A 19,775-nucleotide genomic window follows, 5' to 3' on the forward strand; every position below is an offset into this window, starting at 1 on the left:
GGAGGGAGGGAGGGAAAAAAATAAGTAAGAGAAAAATTAAGCAACCAACCAAACAATCTAAAATTTCCAACTGGTAACTTTGTAAAAGCAATTATAAGTTTGCATTCCTGTAGCCTACACAATAAAAACTATTGAACAGTGCTAGGCACATCACTTAGGACTCAATACATTTTCAATGACTAACTGGAGGAAGTTAATAGATTTATGCATTTGTTCACTGAGTGGAATGGTTAATTTAACATGTCAACTTAACTGGATTCAGAAATAACTAAATAACTGGTAAACCATTGTTTCTGAATGTGTCTGGGAGGGTGCTTCCAGAGGAGACTGGAATATAAATCAGTGGACTGAATGGGAAAGATCTATCCTCAATGTGGATGGGCAACATCCACATTGTCTGGGGTCCCAAATAGAACAAAAAGACAAATGAAAACAATTTCCTTCTCCCTCTGTCCTAGAGCTGGGACACTTTTCCTCCTTCCTTTGGACATTGGAACTCCAGGCTCTCCAGCTTTTGGACTCTGGAACTTTTGCGCAAGACCCCATCCCCCTTTGAGTTCTCAGGCCTCAGCTCAGAATGAGAATTACAGCATAGGCTTCCCAGGTTCTGAGGCCTTCACCCTTACATGGAACCACACTGCCAGCCTCTCTGGTTCTACAGCTTGCAAAGACTTTTGTGAGATTTCTCAGCCCCCATAAATGCAGGAGCCGATTTCTCTAACAAATCCCTTCTCTTACATCTATCTACATACACATTATGTGTGTGTGTGTGTGTGTGTGTGTATCTCCTATTTGTTCTGTCTCTCTGGAGGACCCTGAAAAAATAAACAAAGGGAACATTTATAGAAAGTTTGTGTTTAAGAAAACCAAGATGAGAAACTAGGAGCTTATAGAAAGGAGTCCATGTTAGTCCAAATGCATCTAGGCAATATGCAACTTTAAATTTTCTTAAAATTGATTCCAATAAAATAATTAGTAAAAGTGTCTTCAATACAGAAATCATGAGGGAAGTTGTCTTTAAAACAGTCCCCCATACATAGTGAAACATAAAATATAGATTCTAAATTCTTAAGGCCATGATTAAACGCATTTAAATATATTAGGGAAATTTTTAAAATCTAAGTTAAATGAAGAATAAAACTGATTCATTAAAAGCCAACTTATAAAAAATCAGAGTAGCATAATATAATCATAAAATCTACATATATTTAGGAATCAATTGGCAACACAATAAAATATTTTTTCAAGACTAATGTTTTCCTAACCTGACTGATAATTAGAATCTCCCATGGATCATTGCCAAAACAGACACCTGGGGACCCTGATATAGAAGACTGTGGAAAAGTCTGGAAAATATTGTAAAAATAACCTCCCTTGATAATTCTAACAGTCTCTCAGATTTGGGATCCATTGCTCTGCCTTCTGTAACATATTAGAACCACGAAAACATAGGAGCTAGATAGCTTAGCTCCAATTACTTTCTTTTATCTTGTTATCAATGAGCAAAATCCTTCAGATATCATCTTCTTACACTTAAAATATGCCCATCAAAACATACCCATCATTTGAATTCTCAACATTTCTCAGTCCTCACTGACACAAATGAATGAGCCTGGGGAAGGAAACATGTGATAGGTGCATCAGTCTGGTTTTTGCCTTCCTCTACTCCCAAGCTTAAGAATACATTTGAATCCACAAGTTACTGCAAGGAGTTTGCACATTTGAATTGTTTGGTCTATATATGATATAGACTGGGATGTTAGGATAATTACATTCTACTCTGATTTTGTTTGTTTGTTTGTTTTGCTACCCCACATGGAATCCTCACACTTGCACCTAAACTTGGAATGCCTACTGGCCTAAGAGTCCAAGGAATTGCATGAACTAGATTCTGCTGATGTTTGGAAGACTGAGGTTCTCTAATCCCACACACAAATAGTCATTCACTGTAAAATACGCACTACAGGGAGGTTATGAGGTGACATGAAGATACTGTAGCCCTTAGAGCCATTATGAAATGCTAAATAAACATATTTCTTGTATTATCTTCCATGATAGAAGATCCAATCCATCCTTCTAGTTGTGTGATCTTTCGGGGTAAGGCAGGAATCTGACGTAATCAACAAAATACTGCTCTAAACATTGTCATGTTATTGCTTCTGCCTTGTCTTTGGGGCAAGCTCCCATGGCTAGGATACAAGTTAACTCTGTTACTTCTTGTCATAACAGCAGGACACTTGCATAGTGCAAAGTAAAGACACATACATAGCTGAACGCTTGGGCTTTAAACATGTAATCAAGTAAATTTTTGTTGGTGCTCACAAACAATTTATTTGGCTTTCATGACAATTAATGTAAATGTAAAATCAATCATATTATTTAAATAAAATATGCACATTCCAATATCAGAACTTAACATGGAAAACCATGAGGGTCACAATAGTATAATTTTGGACCAATTTTATGACCGATGCCTGATTTGAATAATAAATTATTCATCTGTATGTGTATGTTTATTGAACTAAGTTTTATTTGTCTTACACCATTGGAACATGAAAGCTGTAAAATAGCAGAAATAAAATATCACTTTTTCCTTGCATGACTTAATTATTAAATTGAATAGATGGGAAGCAGATTTATCTCAATATCTCCTCATAAATATTGTTCTCTTTTACTCAGCCTCAGTGTCTGCTATGAGAAGTAATTGGTGTATTAAGTCATTGGAATCTCAATTCATATACTTTAATTTCTACTGAACTTATGTCATGCTTTAGATCACTTATTTATTGTTGTTTTGATAAAAATTCTTTTCATTCATTTTGTAATGTTACATACATAATACTAGCTTCCTTTCCTCAAGTACCTAATATGTGCCAAGTACATTGTTAAATTTGAATATTTTATAATATAATATCTAAAAATACTTATGATCCCTATTTTATGGGTATAGCAGGTGAACATGGAGAGGTAAAGATTGTCCCATATCTTACTACCAAGAAACGGTACAACCAGGATGTGAAGGCACATGACAAATTCTTAGCCATCAGTCATTGCACTGTGCTGTTTCCTATTTCAGGTATGCCTAATACAAAGGAAGGAATTTTTGTCAAATTATATGAATATTTTATAAACCTTATACATAAAAGGAACATCATTATTCCTTTGTAATATTCTACTGTTCCTCTGTGAAGGACTTCACATTGTATGTGTGTGTGAATAGAAAGCAAAGAAGAAAAAAATCACCTGTCCATCTACCATAAATATGATGGAACAATGTGCGTGTGTATGCGTGTCTTTTCCTCAAACATATTGCGTTATCTATTTTATTATCCATCTGTAAAAATTATTAAATATACATGATTCTATTCAGCATGATAAATTTAAGCATAGGAGAAAAGTCTTATTTAGGAGAATAAAGCCTTATTTAAAAGTAATGGGACTTATTCTGTGCACAATAGAAAATCTATTTTAAAATCACTTGTGAATCTACAGTAGATGTGATTATTTAATATGTTATATGTTTCTTTTACACACATACATACACGTGTTATTTTCCAAGTTGTAAATGTCATCTTAGTTTAAAAAATACATTTTAATGTCTGCATATCCAATATTCCTTATGGAACAATAATTTAAATTTAAATTTAGCATGAAAGAAGGAATTTTTGTCTGTTTTGTTCACTGACATGAACATCAAGAGTGCTTGGCATATGAGCCACGTGTTGAACAATTGTTTAATGAATAAAGTAATGAATGAATTTAATGATGACTCTGGATTTGGAAATGTTGGCTCTTTTCAGTTTCTTAATATTTAAAATTTCATATAATGATTACAGCTTATTCACTGAACAAAGGCATGACTACTTTCTTATGATCGACTCCCTGCAACAGGATTATCAGTTCAAAGGGTATATGCATAATATTGTGGCTTTTGAGTTCCAGTTCTTCTTTGTTTAAGAATTAAAAAAATAAAAAAGGAGATCGTCTATTCATTTCCTTTTCCCTGCAGTCTAGCATTAGAATTCATGATAATGAGAGAGAGCTGGATTGGTCTTTCCATAGCTTTTTGGTTCTTAGAAGAAAAATTCTAACAATTTCACTACACTAAGATTTTATGCTTATCAAACTATCTGACAGCTACCAGGCTCTATCTCTCTTCCATTAAAAAAATTGGCTCTTGAGTTCACTCTATATCTAATTATCTGTACCTTTTTTTTTTTCCTGCAAGTTTTCCTTGTTTTCTCATATCAAAGAGTTTCATGCCAAATTGGCTTTGTGATTATCTATCTCTCTATCTATTGTCTATCTATCTATAATTTTATATTTCATGAGGTGTCTGAGGGCAAGAATGAGGCTAGATAGTTGATAGTTGCCACCTCTATTGGCATCATTTAAATGAGATGGAAAGACAGAAGAAAGGGCTCATGGATTGGCTTTTTATTTAAACAAATTATCCTGAAAAATATATACAACTACTCATAATCCTCATTATCGATGAATGAGGACACTTCCTTTCCTAATTTTTGGACTACTGTGAATAATTTTAGTTGCCATTTTGTGAGGAGAAAACTGGCATCTCATTTATTTTTCATGTTTTGATTACCAGTTTAATGCATGCATCTCATGAATGTATTGTCCATATGACTTTTGTCATGTATAAACTGCTTTTTTTTGCTTACATTATTTATCTTAGCATATTTGTCTTAGTTCTTACTGTCTTTAATATTTACCTCTGAGTTTGAGTCACCATAGAGATATAAAAAAGAAAATATACATGAAAATAGCATTTTGAGAGAAGCTGATTTCAAACTGAGATCTGAGATTACTATATGTCTTTGTATTTCTAATCTGATTTACTAGTCTCATTTAATGCTTAGTCTTTTCAGATTGGGGCATGCAGAGAGAAAGAAAGGAAAAGGTCCCTGCACTGCATTGTTAGACACTGAGCAGAGGTTGGCGCTGAGTTACTTTGCCAATTAACGCCTGGGCCAGCAGTTCAGAGAATACACAGGGCACTATTGAACCTTTCAGGCATCCATTGTTTGAAAAGTTTATAAAAAGATTAAACATTTCATTCTCAAAATTACACTGAGCTTCAAATAACTTGAAAGCACTGTGAGGGATGGAGCATTCTGATTCCTTTAAAGACTCACAATCTACTGTTTGTTTATTTTTTGATTCCCATTATATGAATGCTTTCATGTATTATAATAGGTCTGTAATATTGAACTGAAAATTGATTTCAAGTTACATCACTTGCTGTAGCAACAGGGTCCTCACGTAAAGCAATGAGAACATTCATTGTGTACCAATTACCTGGAAAAGAGGACTTTTAGGATCCTGGTTGGGCCACAATCAGGTAATCTATTTCATGGACCTTTACCACAAAATCATAAAGAAATAAGAAAGCAGACAGATGGGACAGAAGGTAGGCAAAAAGAAACCTTCAAATATACCTACAAAGTTGTATCAGCTCTTCAAGGCACCAACAAACTTACTGCAAATGGAGCAGTCACTTTCAGCCCTGAGAACAAACTCTGTGCTAGCAAAAGAAACTTGTCCTATTTAAGGTACTCTAAAGCATTTTATTCTATTTTATTGCTATTTGTTGTTTCTTGGTATTAAGATTTTTATTTATATTTCTGGGCTGCTTATGCTGAGCTAAAATTGAAGAGTAGAATTGAGAAACAAATCTATATCAAAACTATAAAATGAAAGTGTTGTACTCCTGAGGTGCCTCCATGCTGGAGTACCAGGAATCAAAGTGTGAGAACTCCAAAGAGAGATGCTTCACTGTGGAAACTACTGGACTGATAAATACGGAATGTCTCCTTTTCACTTTGAGGTTCTTCTTCTAAGTTTAAAGCACAAAAGGACTAATCTCTGCTTTAAAAATTGAGGTAAATTTTCTTACACACATAGACCTCTCTAAAGATAGCACAGGAAATTTTTGTCAAGTACTACAAAGTGAATGACATCTTGGTGAAATGCATGTAAAACTTTGAATCAATTGATACCCACTGGATTTGGCATGTGTTCTATACTTTTACTCATCAAAAATTTTCAAGAGTTTTGATCTCTACTAAAGATTAAACAGAGCTGAGTATCTCATTCATTTATTATGAATTTGATAGAGGGCAATATTGTTGGCAAACTGATCTAGCTCTTGAAAAGAATCCCTTGAATTGCATAGATCATTCTTGAGTGCATCCTACTTATTGATTCCAGGACTTTATTGGCAAGATACTTCAGGAGAGGGAAGTGGGGTAGCAAAATGTAGCCAAGGCTGGGTGTAGGTTGCATGTATGTTAGCAGCACAAGGGGAGCTGATGGCAAAGGGTTAGGTGTTCTGAAGATATATGCTTATATAAAGTCTGAGTTCTCTAAGAATCACACACCAAACTGAGACTAGAGTTATGTATATTTTTATAGGGTGACTATTTGTGTGAAAGAGAATGGGGAGGCTGATAGAGTCACCAGATCACAATGCAGTTCTACCCCAGACACAGGAAGAGAGAAAGAGGAGGGTGGAGAAAGCATGCTAGATTGTCATGCAGTCTAAGAAAGACTTGGCAGGGTATCTGGAAACCTTAAGACCAAGTCAGCTTTCAAAAGACACCTATGTGTCTCAGGAAAGCCTTAGTATACAACTACCCTCAGCCCTGATTGGGAGGAGCCTGCTGGAACCATGTCATGGCTGTGGATTTTAGAGCACAGCACCTGGGGCTCTTGGTCCATAATACTCCCTGAGTTGGAGGTCTACAAGGTGCATTTATTTTTATACTCCTGGTTATTTTTTTATTATTATTATGCTTTAAATTCTAGGGTACATGTGCGCAACGTGCAGGTTTGTTGCATATGCATACATGTGCCATGTTGGTGTGATGCACCCATTAGCTCATCATTTACATTATTAATGGCATCACAATAAGAAGGGGTACAGAACAAATTAAAGATTTTTAGCATTTATCAAATGTTTACAATAAGGATTTCAAGTGAATTGTTATACTTAATGTACACAATAATTAAGAAAATTATTAGGTCACAATTATCAAAATTAGGATTCAGCATATGAAGAGGTCAAATAATTGGCCCAAGGCCGTAAGTTAGTTATTGGAGGATAAGCGGGAGTTAAAGCAGGTCTGTCTAACTTCCAAACCCATGCTTTTAACTTTTGAAGTTAGCTTGTTGAAAGACAATAAGAAAAATAAACAGAATCCATTCACAATTGCCACAAAAAGAATACCTAAGAATACAGTTAACAAAATAAGTGAAAGATCTCTTCAAGAAGAACTACAAACAACTGCTCAGAGAAATCAGAGATGACACAAACAAGTGGAAAACATTTCAGGCTCATGAATAGAAAACTCAATATTGTTAAATTGCCCATACTGCCCAAACCAATTTATCGACTCAATGCTGTTTCCACTAAACTACCATTTACATTCTTCAGAGAATTGGAAGCAAAACTATTTTAAAATTCACATGAAAACAAAAAAGGGCCTGAATAGCCAGCCAAGACAATCCTAAGCCAAATGAACAAAGCTGGAGGTATCACACTACCCAACCTTCAAAGTATACTACAAGGCTACAGTAATTAAAATAGCATGGTACTGGTACAAAAATAGACACATAGACAAAGGGAACAAAATAGAGCATCGAGAAATAAGACTGCACACCTACAATCATCTCATCTTCAACAAACCTGACAAAAACAAGCAATGGGGAAAGAATTCCCCATTTAATAAGTGCTGCTGAGATAACTGGCTAGCCATATGCAGAAAATTAAAACCGAACGCTTTCCTTACACCATACACAAAAGCAACATAAGATAAATTAAAAACTTAAATGTAAAACCCAAAACTCTAAAAACCCTAGAAGAAAACCTAGATAATACAATCAGGACGTAGGCACAGACAAAGATTTGATAACAAAAATGCCAGAAGCAATTGCAACAAAAGCAAAAATTGACTAATAGGGTCTAATTAAACTAAAGAGCTTCTGCATAGCAAAAGAAACTATCAACAAAGTAAACAGACAACCTACAGATTGAGAGGAAAGTTTTGCAAACTATGCATCTGACAAAAGTCTAATATCCACCATTATAAGAAACTTAAACAAATTTACATGAAAAAAATCAAGCCCATTAAAAACTGGGCAAAAGATATGGACAGACATTTCTCAAAAGAAGACATTCATGTGGCCAAAAAAATATGAAAAAAAAAGCTCAACATCACTGATAATTAGAGAAATGCAGATAAAAACCACAAAGAGATACCATCTCACACCAGTCAGAATGTCTATTACTAAAAAGTCAAAAAACAACAGATTCTGGTGAGGTTGTGGAGAAAAATAAATGCTTTAACACTGTTGGTGAGTGTAAATTAGTTCAACCATTCTGGAAGACAGTGTGGCAATTCCTCAGAGATCTAAAGGGAGAAAAACCATTTGACCCAGCAATCTCATTACAGGGTATATACTCAAAGGAATAGAAATTATCCTATCATAAATATACATTCATACGTATGTTCAGCAACACTATTCACAATAACCAAGACATGAAATCAACCTAAATGCCCATTAATGATAGACTGGATAAAGAAAACATAGTACATATACACCATGGAATATTATGCAGCCATAAAAATAAATGAGATCATGTTCTTTGTAAGGGACATGAATGGAGCTGGAAGCCATTATCCTCAGTAAATGAACGCAGAAACAGAAAATTGAATACCACATGTTCTCACTTAGAAGTGGAATCTGAATAATGAGAGCACAGGGACACATGTTAGTGAACATCACACACTGGGGCCCATGAGAAAGTGCGGGATGGGAGGAGGAAGAGCATGAAGAGGAATAGCTAATGGATGCCAGTCTTAATACCTAGGTGATGGGATGATCTGTGCAGCAAACCACCGTGACACACATTTATCTATGGAACAAACTGCACATCCTGCACATATACCCCTGAACTTAAAATAAAAGTTGAAAATCAAAAAAAAAAAAAAAAAAAAAAAAAAAGAAAACAAAAGGAAAATAAAGAGAAATAGGGAGATAAAAGAATTATGAAAGACAAGAAATTCATGTACATTCCTGTGAATGTTGAATCCTTTAGCTAGCTTAGGTTACTGGGTAATAACAGTAAAAAGATGAGTGAAAGAAAGAAAACTTCTCATTTTGCTTTTCTCCAAAAGTAGTGATTTGCTACTACATTATTGGGGCCCTTTATGATTTTTTTTATGAAAAGTGGTAGACTCTTCACCAAATTCCTACCTCTAATTGTGGTTAAATGTAAAATATTTGTGAATGGTCTGTTACATTTTGAGGCCATCTTTGAAATGTTATGGTCTCACAATTTTGTAGTTAAGGTGTGGGTTGGGGCTGAAATCATTAGAACGCATGATTGAGGTTAGAGTATCTACTTCCAAAATGGCTCATTCACATGACTGTGGACAGAATGACTTAGTTTCTTACCATATGAATCTGTTCATAGGATTCCTTGGGTGTCTTCAAAACACCCACATACCAGAAAAAGTTATCCTAGAACCCAAGATGGGAGCCATGACACCTTTGCTGACATACCTTCTAAAGTCATACCCATCGTTTCTGCAATATTCTCTTGGTTATTCAAGTCAGCTAAATTCATCATGAGAGGGACCTATGCAAGTATGTGAATACCAAGAGGCAAGGTCCATTGATGGCTCTCTTACAGCTTGTTATTATATAGGGTTTAAAGTGAATAGTACAAGAAGGCTGTATGGTTCGTGTCATAACAGTAGTAGATATTTCCACTTAAAAATGGCCGAATAGAAATCATAAACCAAGTGGGATCCAGCAAAGCACAGAAAGGTTTGAACAAGCAATATCAAATAAATATATCTATAGTAATAGGAAGTCTCTATGTTTTAGATAGCCTTGAGGATTCCAACTGTACAGGATGATGATATTTTCCATATGCTAAAATGAGAACTGGGACAGACAATAAAGGAGACCGTCTGGAGATATCGTCTTTACTACTGAATTTATTATATCAATAATCGGCAAACCAAAACAGCTCACTTCATACAAGAAATAAAATGCTCCTAAAGAACTTATTCAACTTATTTAAAGAAATAAAAATTATTCTGATGACATTAACCATTCTGCTACCTCTGCCGAAGGCTTATATGGATATTCAGCATTAAATACTGACAAAGGAACCTGAACACTGCATTCTGAAATGTTTTCTTCTCTCTAGAATACTGATGATACTGTATAAACATGTAATCTAACAACCTAGAAGCAAGGAAATATTTTCAAAAATGGATGCAGTTGAATATGAAACTTAAATCATGGGAAATTGTATTATTCATAAAATGGGAAAGTTACAATATTTTTTACTTTCCTAGTAAATACATTGATGCCTTGGAACAGTGTTGTTCAACCTTAAGTAACAGAGAAAATTCCAGTTGAATGGGCAAAATTATTTTCATGTACTCCTGATTGCTGATTTATTTTTAGCATAATGTCATTTAAACATGTAAAATAATGAAATTAGTTATAAACTCATAGTTGATGTATAATAATCAAAAAGGCAATTTAGTAAAACAAAACACAAAATACTCAAATAATGCTACTTAAATTAAGAACAGATGATGTTTACAAATGGAATTGTTTATAAAATAAATAATGTATGATATACCATAGAAGGATTTTCTTTAAATTCATCACGTCTCCTTAACTATGTGTCTTGAGATAACTTAAATCTTCTCTCACCTCATGTATTCAGATTACTGAGATGCCCTCATTTTGCAGTCATGGCATAATTTGGCCATTAGCTGATATAAATGTATCATACAGTAGTTTCTGTTTCTGTTCCTTGGACAGTAACTTTTTGTAGTTAGACTAGTATCTATTGCTAAAGTAATTATAAGTAAAGATACAAGAAAGATACTATAATGACATGATACTGACTGATGTAAAGTGCTCATGTAGACAATCCAACTACACACACACAGACACACAAAGAAACAGACAGCATGTAATGGATATGTGTTTGTGTGTGTGTTGATTGAGATTCACATTGAAATTAAAATGCAAAATTAGGAAAACAAGCAAATATTTTTGATCCTCAAAGATCAAACATTTTGATATTTGGGTAAAATGAGAGAAAATAGGAAAAAAAAAACCTTTCTTTTGTTTGATTGAAAGTGAGGGTGGAGTAGATGAAAGACTTAAACTCTAGTTAAGGAAACAGCTATTACGAAAAGGTTACTGTGAGCTTTAGAATGAAATATCTGCCATAAGGAGGTATTACACTTGAAGAATGCTGTAAGGTTGTGTAGTGCCTGTGTAAGATAAATATTAACAACTGGAGCCCTAACATTAAAAAATAGTTTTCTGTATTTCTTTTCAGGAAGTGAGAAAAATGTTCTGTAAAATACATATAAATTATGATATATTAAGACATTTCTATTGAGAGTAAAAGGTAGAATCCACAATAGAGAAACTGCTTAACAATTCATTAGGTATATATCAGAAAACAAATTCCATTTAACATTGCCAGATAACTATTACAAACACACACACAAACACACACACAGCAAAGCTATTGTATTTTTTCTGTTATTTGAGAAGCTGATAAATTCTGGAATTTGAGGGTAGTATTTTCATATTGTGTTTCCATCTAAATGGAAATATATTTATATTTAAAAATACTCCACAAACTTCACACTTCTTTATGTTCTTAAAGTTCTGCTAACAGAACATTTTCCCACTAGTCAAAATGACAATCTAGTTGCAATTGGAAGGAGTTGGAAGAGTTCACATCCTGGAGCACTTTTCAGAGTTATATCAAAAGACGGTCCAGCTCATTTACAATGGCCAAAAAAAAAAAAAAAAGGAAAATCAAAAGTGAGTCTTTCTCTCTTATGTTCAGAAGGTTATGTCTCTTGAGGTACAGGAACTATACATATAAAAAGTCTTCACTGGTATTTGCAACAGGCAGCTTTATAAATGAAATATTTTAATATTTGTGGATCAAAGAACTGGAGACAACATTGTTTCAAGTATGACAGAGCTGCAGTTGGTGTGCCATCTTGTATAAGAACCTGTTTAGTTATGACACTTTGCTTTGTCTAGTGCTGTGAAAGAATGTGTAAATTATTTAAATTTATCATGAAATATGCTCTTCATTCCTAAGGTTTCTGACCCTGAAAGTGTAATCTGCATTCAATTAAATTGCTATGATCTTTCCAGGGAAGCAACTTAAAAGATAAATAAACCTGAGTGGGCACAATTGGCAAGCAGATGTTCATATATGAAATATAAGTCAGTGAGATTTTTCTTGTATTTGAATTAAAATCTCTCCATTTTGGAGTAACATAAAGTTCTGATTTAAGCATTCACTCTTTTAGCCCTATCTATTGGGATGAAGAACTTTTGCACAATAAGTATTCTTGAGAATGCACAAAGCAAATGATCTCACATGTCACAGGAGTAAACTTTTTTATATTAGTTAACTTAATTAATTTTCATGGTACATTTTCAAGCATTGAAAAAATTTTCAAAAAACAACTTTAAACTGAACAAATGTATAGAAGCCTAAAGAAAAGATATTATATTTGAGTCATTTAAGCATATTAAAAAGAGTGATGAAATTCTTAAAATGAATACAATGTACATTCACTTATGCAATTTCTTATTCTATGCCCATTTCATTTAAAAAATAAATCTAAGACTTTTAACACATTTACATAATGTGCTCATAATACAGATTTAAACTAAATTTAAACATTCAATTCACCATTATTCATATTACCAGCATTGGGTCATAAAATAATTTTATATCCTTATTAAGCAAATCAAATTTCATTGCAAATCAAGGAATTAGTTAAGAAAAGACACTCAAATCTCTGAAACTCCCTTCAATTATTATTAAGTTGATAATAACTATAATAATGTTTCTTTGTCTTCTACGGTTCTTAGACCATGCCTTATTATAAGTTTTCTGATACTTCAGGAATTAAAGATCTTTTCTAGAGCATTAAATATATTAGTGGAGAGTGGCTACTCAGAAAATCCAAGCTAAATATTATACGTATTTTTTCATGAATTAAACTATTGCTGCTTATTGAACTAAGCCAATAATTTATTATTGTATTTTGACCTAAAAAGCACAATTGTATCTCATTTATACAAATGTACCTGGCTAAATGTTAAAAAAAATACAATCGTACACTTTTAAGAAGCAACATTTTTTTAAATGTTAATTACTTTCATAACAAATATAAATAAAGGCAAAACTTCTCTATTATGTATTTATTTATTTGTTTATTTGTTTATTTATTTTTTAGACGGAGTCTCGCTCTGTCACCCAGGCTGGAGTGCAGTGGCGCGATCTCAGCTCACTGCAAGCTCCGCCTCCCGGGTTCACGCCATTCTCCTGCCTCAGCCTCCCGAGTAGCTGGGACTATAGGTGCCCGCCACCACGCCTGGCTAATTTTTTGTATTTTTAGTAGAGACGAGGTTTTACCATGTTAGCCAGGATGGTCTCGATCTTCTGACTTCCCGCCTTGGCCTCCCAATGTGCTGGGATTACAGGCGTGAGCCACCGCGCCCGACCAACTTCTATTATCTTGACTCAAGTAAAATGAATTCCACATGCCACCATGGAATATTATCATTGGGAAGGTCTGTAACTTTTTTGGGTCTTAGTTTTCTCACATGTAAATTATAACAGCTTCTGTAAACACTTGTGTACCTAATGATTATGCCATTTTAAGTGATCTTCAGAGAGTTGGTCTTGGGGAACTATTTCTTGACAAAAGCTAAGCATTATAATTCCATGGTGACAATAATCCAACATACTAATAATTACAACAACAATAATAATGTTTACTGAGGTCTTATTGGTGCCAGACGATATTTTCGGCACTTTGCATATGTTAATTCAATTAATTTCCATTGAAATTATAGAATTCATAGCCAACTATGATGGCTCCCCTGTTATAAGTGGGATATTATCCTACGAAGTAGGTATTATTATTACTTTTAGTTTACAGATGTAGAAATTGAGACCTAGAGTTTGGGAAACATGACCAAATTCAAACATTTATTAAGAAGGAGGAGCCTGGATTTAAACTCAAACCCTCTGACTCCAGAGCCACTTAGTATAATCTCATTGAACAAAAAATACCTATATTTCTGGCTATGTAATTCATTATCCGCTATTTGAGTCCAACAAACATTAATTGATTTCCAATTACTTATAGATGGATATGGGAGATAAAATGACAAAAAGTCACCTTTAATCTTCTGAATACCACATGAATCATGTAAATACAAAATAGTGAAAAAAATCTGTACTTGAAGATCCTTTTCTGCCTAGTCCTGTTACTCACTGGACAGGCAACCTCAGGGAACTCACCTACCACTAATATTCCTCTTATTTGTCATTGTAAATTATTCATAGTAAGACATGCCTTTTTATATTTATACATGTGCTTTTTCAAAGACTAAAAGAAATAATGTACTTTGATTAGTAAAAGAAAACATAAAGTTATTATTACTATTCATAATAGCTTATTTAATTTGTAATTAATATAATTCTATAACTATACTTAATATAGCATATGACTTAAATTGGGAAGCTTAGATATACTTTGAATTAAGATTACAAACTTTATTCATCTCCACTTAAAGTGAATTATTTGAACTCCCTGGAACGTGTATTTTATTCACATATTGAAAACAATTGAATTCATTAACTTATCAAATATTTTGTGATCCTTAGATAACAGTATGAAAACAAGTTAATATAATAGTTTCCATTTTATCAAAACATATACATGTATTAACTTCTTGGCATTTATGCAATAACTTTTCTTCACAGACCCTAAGGTTTTCACAAATTTCAGTTTAATTTCAATGATGTTGATTTTCACAACTGAAGATTTACAGATATACTTTCTAGGCATTTTTGGTATAATTTTACGATAATATAGGTATCAAATAATCAGCAAATTCATGAAGATCACTTCAAAGTAAACTGGAAATCCCCACACAAATGTTACACATGAACAACTTGCAGAAATTGGAAGACAATGCAGACATTGGAAGACAATCGTCATGTACTTTCTAAATCTTCCTGATTTCATGCAAAGTGTTTCAATGCCCTTCCATCATAGTGCTTAATGTGTGCTAGATTTCACACTCTTCCCCTTCTGGCTACTTTCCTAAAGACATGCTCTGACATCTACAATTTCTACTTTTTTTTTTTTCTTTTTTTTTGAGACAGAGCCTTGCTCTGTCACCAGGCTGGAGTGCAATGGTACGATCTCAGCTCACTGCAACCTCCACCTCCGGAGTTCAAGTGATTCTCCTCCCTCAGCCTCCTGAGGAGCTGGGACTACAAGTGCCCACCACCACACCAGGCTACTTATGTTTTAGTGGATACAGAGTTTCACCATGTTGGCCAGGATGGTCTCGATCTCCTGACCTTGTGATCCTCCCGCCTTGGCCTCTCAAATTGTGTGAGCCAAAACGCTTAGCCTTTTTTCTTTTAATATATGCTATAATATCAAACTATCTGTATTTTTCCTTTCACTTCACACTTTTCACCCCTTTATGCTATGTTAGTATAGAAGTTTGCATTGTATAGTTTAACAGTTACCATGGACAAGAAGTCATTGACTTCACAGACAAGCTGAGGAGACTGAATTTCACTTGCCAGAGAAAATGATGGGCACCTATACCAAAGCAAAGAAATTAAGCCACCATATGTATTTCATATTTTTCTCTACCCACAATGTACAGAAATGATACAATTGTAATTAATGAGGGATTTGGCTAGAGATTTTCACTGGTGGTTCATGGAAAAATAACTATATCAAGTCTTGGATTTAGCCATTCGTATAGGAACCTTCAGAAGCTGAGAATATTCACTTCAGCCCAAAGCCAGAATTCTTTGTTCGATCCCAAATGTCAACTAGAGTTCAGATCTGGAACTCATTGATTAAAGAAGTGGCTGTGTCATGATGAGGAAAGTCCCGTCAATGCCATGGGAAGTATATATTGTGATGATTCTTCCAGTCTTAGGGGAAAAAAGAATATCCAGTTATTTCAAGAACTATTACACTCGAGACTCAAGGAATACATTTACTTTGATACTAAGAGACCAACAATAATAACTCCCCTGTTATAAGTGGAAACTTATGAGGAAAAAGTCATAAATAAAGTACCGGCTGAAGTCCTACTATATATAACATATATATAGGGTATATATAGCAATTAAAATATGCCCCCCCTTGCCATTGAGATCTTAGATTGTTAGGTAAGACCTATTACAATGATAAAAGGCAAAAGAAAACCTCTGACCCTTCCCCAACACTTCAGGAAAGATAATACATAACAATAATATTTCATCCTTAGGAAGATTAGTGCCATCAATAAAGATCTAAAAGATGCATGGCGGCTTGTCTGCATCATATCTCTACTTCATTTTCCAATCTGGCCACCACAGAAAACAAATGAGTTCTGGAAATGACGATAAACTGCCACAGTCGAAACCAAATGGTAGCCACAATCACAGCTGCGATCCCATGTACATGTAATGTGATCATTGAGTTGGTGAATATGTATTTTCCATTCCAATTAGATAAGGAGATGAGAAACATTTTACATGTACTTGAGCTGGACATTATTCATTTACAGTTTTGTTTCAGATTTATATTAACCCTCCTACCCTTCATCACAATATAGGCAAAAACAATCTATACCATTAGAATTTGTATTATGTTGGAACTACTAAATGTAAGAATTCATATGAATCTGGCAACAGACAATCTTAACAAAAATATTTTATACTGCTTTCAGCCTAAGCAAAGTAAAAATATATAGGTAAGCTGCGTGACTAGGTACCCACACTGTGCTTGTGGTCATATTATGGGGAAAGATCCTTATGACCAGTTGAAGGAGGAGAAAACACAATCTGAATATGGCTTATAGATAGATTGTCTCAGAGCATGTGTGGAAACCAAAAATGGATAGCAGCTGCATTGTAGCCACATTAGAAGTAGCCCTGAAAGATAGTGGAGATCAGAAACTTCCCCAATGGACAGACCTACAGCACTACACCTAGTCATCCATATTGGATGAAGAAAAGGTGGCCCAAGATGAGAATACATATAGATTTCTAGACAGTGACCAATGGTCTGTTTATGTGCTTGTGGGCCCAGAAGGAAAATAACTAGAAAACCCATGTGGTAGAGGGAACAATGTCCCCATCTCCCCAAAATGTCCACATGCTAATTCTTGGAACCTGAGGATATATTATCTTATATGGTAAAACGGACTTTGTAGACATAAGTAAAATTAAAGGCCTTGATATGGTGAGATTCTCCTGTATGATTAGGGGAGTCATTAACAGGGGGAAACCTCTCCTGGCTGTATGGGGAGGGAATTGTGACTACAAAAGCTTAATAAGAAAGATGCAGAGGGTCATGAGTCAAGAAATGTGGGTGGCCTCTAGAAGCTGAAAAAGATAAAGAAATAGACATTCCCTTAGAGAGGAATGTAGTTCCGCTGATATTTTGATTTCAGCCCAGTGAAACCAGTGTTTGACATCTAATCTACAGAACTGTAACAGAGTAAACTTTTGTTTATGTATACCACTGAGTTTGCAGCAATCTATCACAGCAATACTAGAAAATTAATGGAATGGAAACAAGGAGGTCTGTGGTACAAGCACATGGATAGATACATGAGAGTGGGGGGATAACAGGAAGGTTTGGGGGACACATGTTAAAGCCTGCTAGACAGCATCCACAACAATGAGGAACTAAACAACCCAGACCGAATGACTTGACCAGTTAGTTTGTCAAACTTCTTCATCAACTATTCCAGAACTCACCCTCTAGGCACAAAGGAAATAATGAAGGTAACGGAGACAGGCTATCTAGAAACCCAACAACATGGATTCTTGCTAGTAATTGGTCTATCTGAATGTCCAAATGTCCAGAAAAAGGCCAACACTGAATCTGCTTTATGTCAATATTCCTTAAGGAGGTGATTTTCTATGGCAACTTGAGTACATTGAGCTGAGTTCAAACTGAACTCAGCTGTCTGTCTTCTCAAGAAGCTATACCTTTTTCTGAATGTGAATTTGCCTTCCTTGCCTGCAGAGTCCACTGTAAAGAAACTTACAAAATACCTGTTCTACAGGCATGGAATCTGACACAGCATAGCATGTGACCAGGGGACTCACATCACATTGAAAAATTATGTCCCATACTGCACCATCTAAAAATAAGATCCCCATAAATTTCTGGAAAAGCCTTTTAAATGGCAGCTGAATTATTATCTCATAAGCCAGTGTAAAATAATGGGACGCCATCCTTCAGGACAAAGTACATGTATTAAATGCAAGAAATCTATATGGCGCTGTGTTCCTCAAAGTAAGAATACATAGATCCTAGAACAAACATGAAGGAGTGGAGTAGTATGGATTCATTACTAATATTTCTAGAAACACAACTGGAGGGAATTTGTGCTTCTTCTCTCTAAATTCATGTACACTTCACGATTGGAGTTCTTAGTTCATAAATGGAGCATTTGTTTTATTATGCTTTAAGTTCTAGAGTACATGAACACAATGTGTAGGTTTGCTACCTATGTATACTTGTGCCATGTTGGTGTGCTGCACCAATCAACTCATCAGCACCCATCAACTCGTCATTTACATCAGGTATAACTCGCAATGCCATCCTTCCCCCTTCCCCCCTCCCCATAATAGGCCCTGATGTGTGATGTTCCCCTTCCCGGGTCCAAGTGATTTCATTCTTCAATTCCCACCTACTAGTGAGAACATGCGGTGTTTGGTTTTCTGTTCTTGCGATAGTTTGCTGAAAATGATGGTTTCCAGCTGCATCCATGTCCCTACAAAGGACACAAACTCATCCTTATGGCTGCATAGTGTCCCATGGTGTATATGTGCCTCATTTTCTTAATCCAGTCTGTCACTGATGGACATTTGGGTTGATTCCAAGTCTTTGCTATTGTGAATAGTGCCGCAATAAACATGCGTGTGCATGTGTCTTTACAGCAGCAGGACTTATAATCCTTTGGGTATATACCCAGTAATGGGATGGCTGGGTCAAATGATATTTCTAGTTGTAGATCCTTGAGGAATTGCCATACTGTTTTCCACAATGGTTGAACTAGTTTACAATCCCACCAACAGTGTAAAAGTGTTCCTATTTCTCCACATCCTCTCTAGCACCAGTTGTTTCCTGACTTTTTAATGATTGCCATTCTAACTGGTGTGAGATGGAATCTCATTGTGGTTTTGATTTGCATTTCTCTGATGGCCAGTGATGATGAGCATTTTTTCATGTGTCTCATGACTGTATGCATGTCTTCTTTTGAGAAATTTCTGTTCATATCCTTTGCCCACTTTTTGATGGGGTTGTTTGATTTTTCTTGTAAATTTGTTCGAGTTCTTTGTAGTTTCTGGATATTAGCCCTTTGCCAGATGAGTAGATTGCAAAAATTTTCTCCCATTCTGTAGGTTGCCTGTTCACTCTGATGGTAGTTTCTTTTGCTGTGCAGAAGCTCTTTAGTTTAATTAGATCCCATTTGTTAATTCTGGCTTTTGTTGCCATTGTTTTTGGTGTTTTAGACATGAAGTCCTTGCCCATGCCTATGTCCTGAATGGTACTACCTAGATTTTCTTCTAGGGTTTTTATGGTATTAGGTCTAACATTTAAGTCTCTAATCCATCTTGAATTAATCTT

Source organism: Rhinopithecus bieti, unplaced genomic scaffold (genome assembly GCF_001698545.2).
Source record: "Rhinopithecus bieti isolate Rb0 unplaced genomic scaffold, ASM169854v2 scaffold_30918, whole genome shotgun sequence".
NCBI classification, from domain to species: domain Eukaryota; kingdom Metazoa; phylum Chordata; class Mammalia; order Primates; family Cercopithecidae; genus Rhinopithecus; species Rhinopithecus bieti.